Here is a 10,597-nt window from a genome sequence, read left to right as displayed (position 1 = left end):
GGAGCTGAACGTCCAAGGATATACTGTATATCGGAAAGATAGGTTAGTAGGCAGAAGGGGTGCTGTGGCTCTGTGGATAAGAAATAATATTGAATCATTGGAAAGTGGTGACATAGGATTGGAAGGTGTAGAGTCTCCACGGGTTGAGTAAGAAATGGCAAGTGTAAAGGGACCCTCATGACAGTTATATACAGGCGTCCAAACAGCCTGTTGGCCGACCAATTACAGCAGGAAATAGAAGATGCGTGTCAGAAAGGCAATGTCAGGATAATCATTGGGAATATTAACATGAAAGCGGATTGGGAAAACAAGGTCAGTACTGGACCTCAAGAGAGACAATTGTAGAATTTTTAAGGGCTGATTTTCTTTAGTACAGCTTTTTATTGAGCCCACTAGCGGATCGACTGTGTTGGTTTGGGTGTTGTGCAATGATCGCAGATCGTAAGAGAGCTCAAGGTTAAGGAGACCTGAGGGAACAGAGATCACATTATTATCAAGTTCATATTGATATTTGAGAGGGAAAAATAAAATCCAACGTGTCCGTAAGTCAGTGGAATAAAGGAAATTACAATGGCATGGGAGGGAAACTGGCCGAAGCTGACTGGAAAGGGACATTTGCAGGGAAGAAAAATAATGATACATTTTCAAAGGGAGGAAGGACACTACCGTGGCTGACAAGTGAAGTCACAGGCGAAGTAAAAGCAAAAGAGGGGGCATAAAAGGAAGCCACAGCTAGTGGGAAGATAGAACATTGGGGAACTTGTAAGAACTTGCGGAAGTAAACAAAAGGTTATTTGGAAGGAAACGATGAATTACAAGAGTAAGCTGGTGACTAATATCAATGAAGATTCTAATCTGTTTTAAGTACATTAAGGATAAAAGAGAGTAGAGGGTAGATAGAGGATTAATAGAAAATGACGAGGGAGATATTGCAATTAGAGATGCAGAGATGACAGAGGAACCGAATGTGTATTTTGCATCAGTGTTCACAGTAGAAGACGTCTGCAGTATACCGGACATTCAAGAGCGCCAGGGAAGTGAAGTTTGTGCAGGAAAAATTACGACTGAGAAGGTGCTCAGGAAGCTACCTGCTCCTGGACCTGATGGAATGCACCCTTGGGTTCTGACGAAAGTAGCGGGAGAGATTAATCATGTAACCATATAACAATTACAGCACGGAAAAAAGGCCATCTGGGCCCTTCTAGTCCGTGCCGAATGGTTACACTCAGCTAGTCCCACCGACCTGCACTCAGTCAATAAACTTACATTCCTTTCTTGTCCATATAACTATCCATTTTTCAAAGGACAATATCGAACCTGTCTCTACCACTTCTACTGGAAGTTCGATCCACACAGTTGCCACTCTCTGAGTAAAGAAGATGCCCCTCGTGTTACCCCTAAGCTTTTGCCCCTTAACTCTCAACTCAAGTCCTCTTGGTTTAATCTCCCCCACACTCAATGGCAAAAACCTATCCACGTCAACTTTATCTATCCCCCTCGTAATGTTAAATACCTCTATCAAGTCCCGCCTCAACCTTCTATGCTCCAAAGAATAAAGACCTAACTTGTTCAGCCTTTCCCTGTAACTAAGGTGCTGAAACCCAGGTAACATTCTAGTAAATCTCTGTACTCTCACTATTTTGTTGATATCTTTCCTATAACTCGGTGACTAGAATTGTACACAATACTCCAACTTTGGCCTCACCAATGACTTGTACATTATAACATTACATCCCAATTCTCAATATACTCAATTTTCTAATTTATTAAGGCCAGCATACCAAAAGCTTTCTTCACCACCCTATCTTAATGAGATTCCACCTTCAGGGAACTATGCATCATTATTCCAAGATCAGTTTGTTCTGCTGCATTCCTCAATGCCCTACCATTTACCAGGTATGGCCTATTTTGATTAGTCCTAGCAAAATTTATCACCTCACACCTATCGCCATTAAACTCCAATCAATGAAATTACATCCTATATCATCGCTGTGGTCAGTTCCTTTTTGAATGGGGCACCTGGATTTGAACCAGGGAACTCTTGATCTGCAGTCATATGCTCTACCACTGAGCTATACCCCTACATTTTTAATAATACAGATTATGGAGGCATTAACATTCGATAGATTCTGGCGTACTGGATGACAGGAAAATTGCAAACGTTATTTCACTATTTAAGAAGGCCTGTTAGCCAGTTATCAGTGGTTGGGAAGTTGTCGGAATCGATGTTAGGGATGAGATTACGGAGTACCTGCAGGCTCATGACAAGACCGGACAAAGCCTGTATAGCTTTCTGAAAGGAAACTCCTGCGCGACTGCTCTGGGTGCCGGTTACCAGTGGTGTTTCACCTGTGCAGCATAAGTGAGGAGCGGGTAGTGTCGAGGAAACAGAGAGCGCGCAGAGCGACTTAGATAGTTTAGGGGAATAGGCAAAGGACCGGAAATGGAAATACAATGTTGGAAATTGTATGGCCGTGCATTCTGAAGGAAAAAAAAAGTGCATACGATTATTTGGATGGAAAGAGAATTCAAAATACAGAGCTCAAAGGGACTTGGGATTTATTGGGCAGGATACCCTAAAGGTTAGCCTCCAAGTTGAAACGTTTCTGAAGAAGTCAAATGCACTGTTGGCATTAATGTCTCGATGTATAGTATATAAGAGCAGGGATGTGATGTTGAGGCACTATAGGGCACTCATGAGACCACATTGGAGTATTCTGCGCAATTTGCGGCTCTTATTTTAGAAAAGGTATACTCCTATTGGTGATGGTTCAGTGAAGATTCACCTTATTGATTCGAGAAATGAAATGGTTACCGTATGAGGAAATTTTGGCAGCTCTGGGGTTGTATTCAATGGAGTTCAGGAGAATGAACTGGATATCATATAAACATTCCGAATGTTAAAATGGCTCAGATCAGATATGGCGAAGATATTTCCCATTGTAGGGGATTCTAGCACAAGAGGGCACGACTTCAAGATTGAAGGACGTCCATTTAGAACTGAGATGAGGAGAAATTTGCTTCGTCAGAGCGTGGTAATCTGTGGCATTTGTTGCCACGAGGGTATGTGGAGGCCAGGCCACTCGGCGTATTTATCAGCGATAGATGGGTTCCAGGGCCTCAAAAGTTATGGAGTGAAGGGACAGGATCGTAAGAATGATGGAAGTTTGGGATCAGTCCATGACTGACTGGCAAAGCAGCCTGAATAGGCCACATGGCCTACTTCTTTCTTATATCTTAAGGTCTTAATACGAGATTTCAAAACCAACATAAAAAGCAAAAGAGCAATTGAGTAATAAAAAGTATAATTGAGCAATATTAGTTTGTAGTTAGAGTACTGGAAAAGCATTATGAAGGTAAATATAGAGTACGAAAGTAAACTGACTAATAATATTATCATATTATCAAAGTTACCAACATTTTCTTTTGATACAAAAAGTAAAGAAAGTATTGAGTTTGAACATCGGATCGCTGACAGCGATGCTGAAGATGTAGCACTGTGGGACCTTGAAATAACGGACGAACTAAACAGTATTTTGCATCAGTCTTCAGTCTGGAAAACACCAGCCTCGTGACGGAAGTTCCGGGTGTCAGGGTTATGAAGTGTGTGAAGTTACCATGACCGGAGAGATGGTAAGTGACTAACTCAAGAGTCTAAAGGTAAACTGGAGGGACCAGATGCTGTGCACCCCAGAGTTCAAAAAGCGTTGGCTGAAGACATGGTGGGTTATTAGTGACGATCTTGCAACAACCGCTCGGTTCTAGAATTTTTTCGAAAGACTGGAAAATTGCAAATATCACTTCACACTTCAAGCATGGATGGTCAGAAGACAGGAAGATTCTCAGCCGCTTAGTCTGACCACACCTGTTGAGAAAATGTTGGAGTCAATCATTAACGATGAAGTCTCAGGGGACTTGGAGTCACATGATAACGTCGACCAGAGACAGCATGGTTCCATCAAGGGAAAACGTGGCCTCAAAAATCTGTTGGAATGATTTGAAGTCATAACAAACTGGCCGGATTAGGCTCATTTAGTGGCCTCCACACCACAAACTTTTCACCAGAGGTCTACGTGTCATTCGGGAAAACAGCAGCCAAATCACAGTGAGGGAACTCGTCCGTGTCCTCCGGCATCGGGAGCGAGGTGCCAAAGCATCATTACTCTTGAAAACCAAGGTTATTCACTCTTGTTGTCTCTCTCTTTATTTCTGACAGTCCCATGCGAGCTTTCTGCGCTCCGATTTTCTTTTCTGAACGCGTCCCTCTTACCAGAAAATATCCTGCCCCAATCGACAATCGCTAAATGTTTTTCAATCCGGTCCAAATTGAACTTCCCCAATGAAAAATCTCAACGCACGGACTAGAAGGATCTTTTTTCCATGTTTAAATTGAAACCAATAGCATTGTGATCACGAGTTACAAAGTGTTCGTTAAATCAAGTTTCAATCTCTTGTCCTGTTTCATTTCTTTCATCATAGCAGATCACGTATCGCGCACTCTCTCGTTGGTTCGTCAACGCACAAAAGAAGATAAAATATTCTGAATGATCACCTACCCATCTTGTCCTTTACAAATGTGGAATTAACAATGAACGTGCGGAATCTTAAAAACGTACTCTCACAACCGTAATGCTCCTGCAATACACAGCTATATCTCCACAAAGTTGGCCGTCTAAATACTCTTGACCATTGAGTGGGCAGTAATCTATCCCCATTAACGTGATCATACCTTTCCTTGTTTACAGTTTCACCCATTGCGCGTCTGTCCGTGCCTTTCAGCGCGTATAAACGACCACGCGGAGGAGAGGGACCTGGATTAGTCGAACTCAGCATCTGCAATGACAGAAGACAGCCGAGAATTTTCCATGACTATTAACTCTGCTCTTCTCCTTTAGTCCATCCCGCTCTCTCACTTCAAAAGCAATGGAACCCCGAAATATTGAACTGCCAGACCAGACTCTGCTGCAACCCAGTCTCATTATCGGCTAAGATTCCATGATTCCAGGTTTTGATCCAAGCAGTGAGTTCACCGGCTTATTCTCAGATGCTTCTGCCATGAAATATACGCACCTCAGGCCGCTAGTCGGACCTTGCTCAATGATAGCATTCCTGACGTTGTGTGAGATCTTATCAACATGTCTCCACAATTTCTGCACCAGCAGTTCTGGCACCCTGGTTCCAATTTCCCTGTAAATGTTGTTTATACTTCATCATGCAGCGCTAGCTAACCTTCCGACAAGATCTTACTACACTTCCAGTTCACGCACAAACCGTCTTTATCCACAGGTCTCAGCTTCCCTGGAAGAGAGATCAGTGATTGAAAAATCGTATGGCCTGTCTCCTACACCAAACCCTTAGACACGTGTTAATCTCTATCATATTTCCATTCTTCGCCTCATTAGGACGCGACACGTGTCGCTGTCACAACCCCGAAGATCCTGCCCTCCACCTCAGCACCTAACTCTCTGAATTTCCATTGCAGAAAGTCGTCACTCCGATGTCACTTGTACCTAAACGGTCCACAACCGCTGCCTGCTCACGCTCCTGCTGAACAATGTTCAGGATTTGATCCGCGTTGTCCCGGAACCCCGCACCCGGGAAGTAACATACCATCTTGGAATCTGTCTTCCCAATCCCTTTTGAGTCAGAAAACCAGACTCAGTGCCAGAGGTCCGACCGCTGTGGCTTTTCCCTACCAGGTCATCCAACCACAAACCGCATCCTGATGTTTCTGATGGTGATGGCCATAGGGATAGTCTGCACTGCCTCTTTAAATCCTTTCCTCTTCCTGACTGTCCCACAGTTCCCTGTGGCCTGCACCGTGGGTGTATCTACCACTCTATATGTCCTAGTGTATCACGCCATAGGGCGGATTGTTACTAGCGGCAGCTGTGAGCACTTCTCGCAGGTGTCGTCAGCAGGAACTCCGGAGGTCTCCCCGCCTTCCACATCCCGCGAGGAGCCTTCCATTTAGACGGTGGCCGCCCGCTTGTCCCTGACTTACTTTAATGTGTTCTGTGCCTTTAATACTGGATCAGAGAACCTGGGCGAATTACGTTCTGTTAAGCGTCTCAACTCTCAGAAATGCCGCTGTTCTAACGTCCAAAAGACCCTGTTTCCGTCTCCTCTCTCAGATTAAACATTGACCTACAAGCCTGAAAAACATTCTGACTGTCATAACTCATCCATGATGGAATGATGAAACAAACACAGTTGACCGAACGGCCTTTCCGCACGATGTCTCATTTTCTTGTGATCCTTGTCACATCATCGCTTTAATCCAAAATCATCAGATTATTGGGCCTTATAGTCTACTTACCAACACCCATCTGTAAAGCAGCGTTGCAGTCTATAATTGAACCTCCTGCGTTCAGTTTCTGTTGACATTGTTCCGATCAACTCCCACCCAGTTTTTACTTTCCACAGAAGCTGCTTAACCTGAGCAAACTGTAACACTATCGCTTTCATTTCCGATTGACAGGATGATATATGTGATTGTGTGGATATGACTTTTCTTACAAATCAGGCATTTATTCCGTTCTCAAACACACATCAAAAGTCAGGGTGGCCGAGTGGTCTAAGGCGCCAGACTCAAGGAATGAAAGTCCTTCCGTCAACCGGGAGGGTTCTGGTCTCCATCTGGGGTCGTGTGTTCGAATCCCACTCCTGACATAATTTGTCTTTCAGCATTCAATCGAGGTGACGTTATTTCTGCAAACAAAACCTGGGCTGTTGAGGTGGATTAGAAAAACTGTTGGAGGATAAGATTATGTTTTTGACACTGTTCATCACATTCCAATAGATCACCCTACACTGAATTTTGGGTAAGTGATTTATTCAGAGAAAAAGTTCACGGTGAAGCATCTCGGCCCGAAACGCCGACTGCTTACACTTTTCCACAGATGCTGTCTGGTCTGCTGAGCTCTTCCTGGCATACTCAGCTGTTCAATATAGAAATGTTTCTGAAGCGAAATCATTGGTTGTCAGTTTATTTAATGGATGGGCACGTGAGCGTACATTATCACCTGTTGATCAAAGGTCTGATTGCTGATAGGAAGTAACTGTTCCTGAACGTGGCGGTGCGAGTCCTGAGACTCTTGTACCATCTACCCGATGGCAGCAACGCAGAAGAACATGGCAGGATGGTGACGACCTCTGACAGTGGATGCTGTTTACCGAATACATCTTTTTATGTAGATCTGCTTAATGTTTGGGAGTGCATTTCCCGTGATGAACTGAGCCGAATTCACTAACTTTTTAAAGATTTTCCTTCAAAGGTACGGTATTTCCGTACCACGTCTTGATGCAGACAGACAATATACTCTCTACGACACATCCATAGAAGTTCATCAAGGTTTTTTTATGTCATTCTGAATCACCGCAGTCTCCTAAGAAAGTAGAGGAAATAGTCATTCCAACAATTTAAAGTTACAGACGCGCCCCGCCTCTGATCCTCCAAAGAGAACTAGCTCGAGAAACTTTGGTGTTCCCTCTGCTGAAGACAACTATCACTCGTTGGTCTTGCCGACATAGAGTGATGGGGTGCTGCCATATCTTGTGTAAAACGATTCCCTCTTAGTTGAAATGTATGCCCTAAGAGGGGATCGTTTTCAGACATGTAAGCCCTGGAATGGAGATAACTTTCGCGTGCTCTACTATTATTTTTGCATGAAAATCTAAGAAACGTGTATCAGATTCCGCCTCACCTCCGATGCTCCAGAGAAAAAAAATACAAGTTTGACTAAACTCTCGTTATTGCACAAACCGTCTAATTCAGGTGTCATCTTGGTGATGCTCTTCCGCACACTCTCCGAATCCTCGACATCCTTTCTCTGGAGGATGGCCTGAACGGGGTGCAGCACAATTCCAGTGCTGTGATGCTGTACGCTCTGATTCCGCACATGCTCGGCAACCTGAGAAAATGCATCACGTCCTTATTCATTCAAAATTCCAGGATATAGTGTGTGTCTGTATGTATACCCTCTGAACAAAGCAGTCATTCACACTATTGCGAAATTCAGCTGTTTATCTGGCATGTAGTGAGAGTACTGCAGGGGCACAGTGGCCGAGTGGTCTATGGCGCCAGTTCTAAGGCGAGAAGGTCGCTTCCTAGTAAACGCGAGTGCTCTGGTCTCCACCTGAAATTCGAACCCCACTCCTGACAGAATACTCTGTTTTTCACGTGCTGTTTTTATAATGCAATCACTGTAATTTTACTGAGCGTCCAAAGAGTGGACTGTTTGGGAGTATGAGAAAGAAGCATTTAAGATAAAGATTTTGTTTTAGTCACAACAGAGAACTGAACAATGGGTCACATTACTCGGGATTCGGGCTGCGGAGTTTGATGAAAAAGTGGCCTCGGTGAGCTGTGTCTGTGTCACCTTCTCAGCCACGGCTGTTTGTTGGACGGAATGACGTCAGGGCCATTCAGACACGTTGCTGCTCTCTATATTGAAACGGCATTTTACATCCTCGTTCTTACGTGTACATCTGCCGTGGAGCTCGTGGTGCGTTTAACACCTTTCTGGATTTGGGAATATCGGATTAATCATTCCGGACCGGATTATATTAACTTTTTCTGGTTTAACAGGCTACTCTTCCTTGTTTTGCAATGCAGATGTTTTGAATCGCACAGCACGGAAAATAGCCTTTGGCCCAATTGGTTCAAAATTCAGAGCAGAAAGTAAGCAGAAAAACAGAATCAATCCATGATTCATTAATCCACTAACACGACGGCCAAAACACTCAATATGTCTAACAAAACAAACTGTACAAAGTCAAGCGAAAGAATAACGATAATATCAATATTAATAGCTATTTTACGTAATAATCCAGGGCGACTAAGAAGCCCACTGGAGTTTGTTCAGATATAACCCCTCTCAGAGACAGCCAGATAGAACAATAGAACATTACAGCACAGAAACAGGCCTTTTGGCCCTTCTTGGCTGTGCCGAGCCATTTTTCTGCCTAGTCTCACTGACCTGCACCTGGAACATATCCCTCCAAAGCCCTGTCATCCATATACCTGCCCAAGTTTTTCTTAAATATCAAAAGTGAGCCCGCATTCACCACTTCATCTGGCTGCTCATTGCACACTCCCACCACTTTCTGCATGAAGAAGCCACCCCTTAAACTTTCCCTTTTCACCGTTAACCTATGAATTTTTTTGTTCGCTCCCCTAGCCTCCGTGGTGGCGCGTGGCCTTGTGGACAAGGCATCGGACTAGTAACCTGAGTCTCAGCTGAGGCGGCGTGTTCGTGTGCTTGAGCAAGGCACTTAACAACACATTGCTCTGCGATGACACTGGTGCCAAGCTGCATGGGTCCTAGTGCCCTTCCCTTGGACAACATCGGGGGCGTGGAGAGGGGAAGGCCTGCAGCTTAGGCACTGCTGGTTCCTGCGCCCTGGAGAAAACCTTCTAAGGCGCAAATCCATGGTCTCATGAGACTAACGGATGCCTATTTGCCTCAATGGAAAAAAGTCTGCTTGCGTTCACTCTATCTGTACACCTCTATCAAATCACCTCTCATTCTCTTACGCTCCAGGGAAAAAAGTCCTAACCTATTCAACCTTTCTCTGTAACTCAGTTTTCCAAGACCCGGCAACATCCTTGTAAACCTTCTTTCCACTCTTTCAACCTTATGAATATTTTTCCTGTAATTAGGTGACCGGAACTGCACACAATAATCCAGATTCGGTCTCACCAATGTCTTACAAACCTCACCATTACATTCCAAATCTTATACTCAATACTTTGATTTATAAATGCAATGTAACAAAAGCGTTCTTTGCCACTCTATCTACGTGTGAAGCCACTTTTAGGGAATTATGTACCTGAACTCTCAGATCCTTTTGTTCTACTGCACTCCTCAGTGTCTTACCATTTACCTTGTATGTTCTACCTTGGTTTGACCTTCCGAAGTGCAATACCTTACACTTGTCTGTTTTAAACTCTATCTCTCATTTTTCAGCCCATCGCTCTAACTGGTCCAAATCCATCTGCAAGTTTTGAAAACCTTCCTCACTGTCCATTACACCTCCAATCTTTGTACCATGAGCAAATTTGCTGATTCAATTTGCCACATTATCATCCAGATCATTGAGATAGATGACAAATAACATTAGATCCAGCACTGATCCCTGTGGCACACCATAGTCACAGTCCTCCACACAGAGTAGCAATACTTCACTACCACTCTCTGGCTTCTTCCACTGAGGCAAATCCTAATCCAATTACTACATCTCCATGTATACCTAGCGACTGAATCTTCCTAACTAATCCCATGCGGGACCTTGCCAAAGGCCTTACTGAAGTCCATGTATAGAACATCCACTGCCTTCCCTTCATCAACTTTCTTGTAATCTCCTCGGAAACCTCTAATAGATTGTTTAAACATGACCTACCACGCACAAAGCCATGCTGACTTTTTTCTAATAAGTCACTGTCTATCTAAATATTTGTAGATCCTATCTCTTAGTATTCCGTCCAATAATTTACCTACTACCGGTCTATAATTTCCCGGCTTGCTATTTGAGACTTTTTTAAACAACGGAACTAGATGAGCTATCCTCCAATCCTCCGGCACCTGATCCGTGG

The 10,597-nt window shown here is 43.9% G+C and overlaps 2 non-coding genes across 2 annotated transcripts; one reads left to right on the top strand and one right to left on the bottom strand.

Moving 5' to 3' along the window:
* Positions 1-2,010: 2,010 nt before the first annotated feature.
* Positions 2,011-2,082, bottom strand: trnac-gca (transfer RNA cysteine (anticodon GCA)). The gene has a single exon. It is a non-coding gene; the product is annotated as a tRNA-Cys (tRNA).
* A 4,476-nt stretch (positions 2,083-6,558) lies between these two features.
* Positions 6,559-6,672, top strand: trnal-caa (transfer RNA leucine (anticodon CAA)). Its single transcript has 2 exons — positions 6,559-6,596; positions 6,638-6,672. It is a non-coding gene; the product is annotated as a tRNA-Leu (tRNA).
* Positions 6,673-10,597: the final 3,925 nt, after the last annotated feature.

Source organism: Hypanus sabinus, unplaced genomic scaffold, assembly GCF_030144855.1.
Source record: "Hypanus sabinus isolate sHypSab1 unplaced genomic scaffold, sHypSab1.hap1 scaffold_815, whole genome shotgun sequence".
Classification (NCBI taxonomy): Eukaryota; Metazoa; Chordata; class Chondrichthyes; order Myliobatiformes; family Dasyatidae; genus Hypanus; species Hypanus sabinus.
This window is presented reverse-complemented; position numbering and strand designations above follow the sequence as displayed.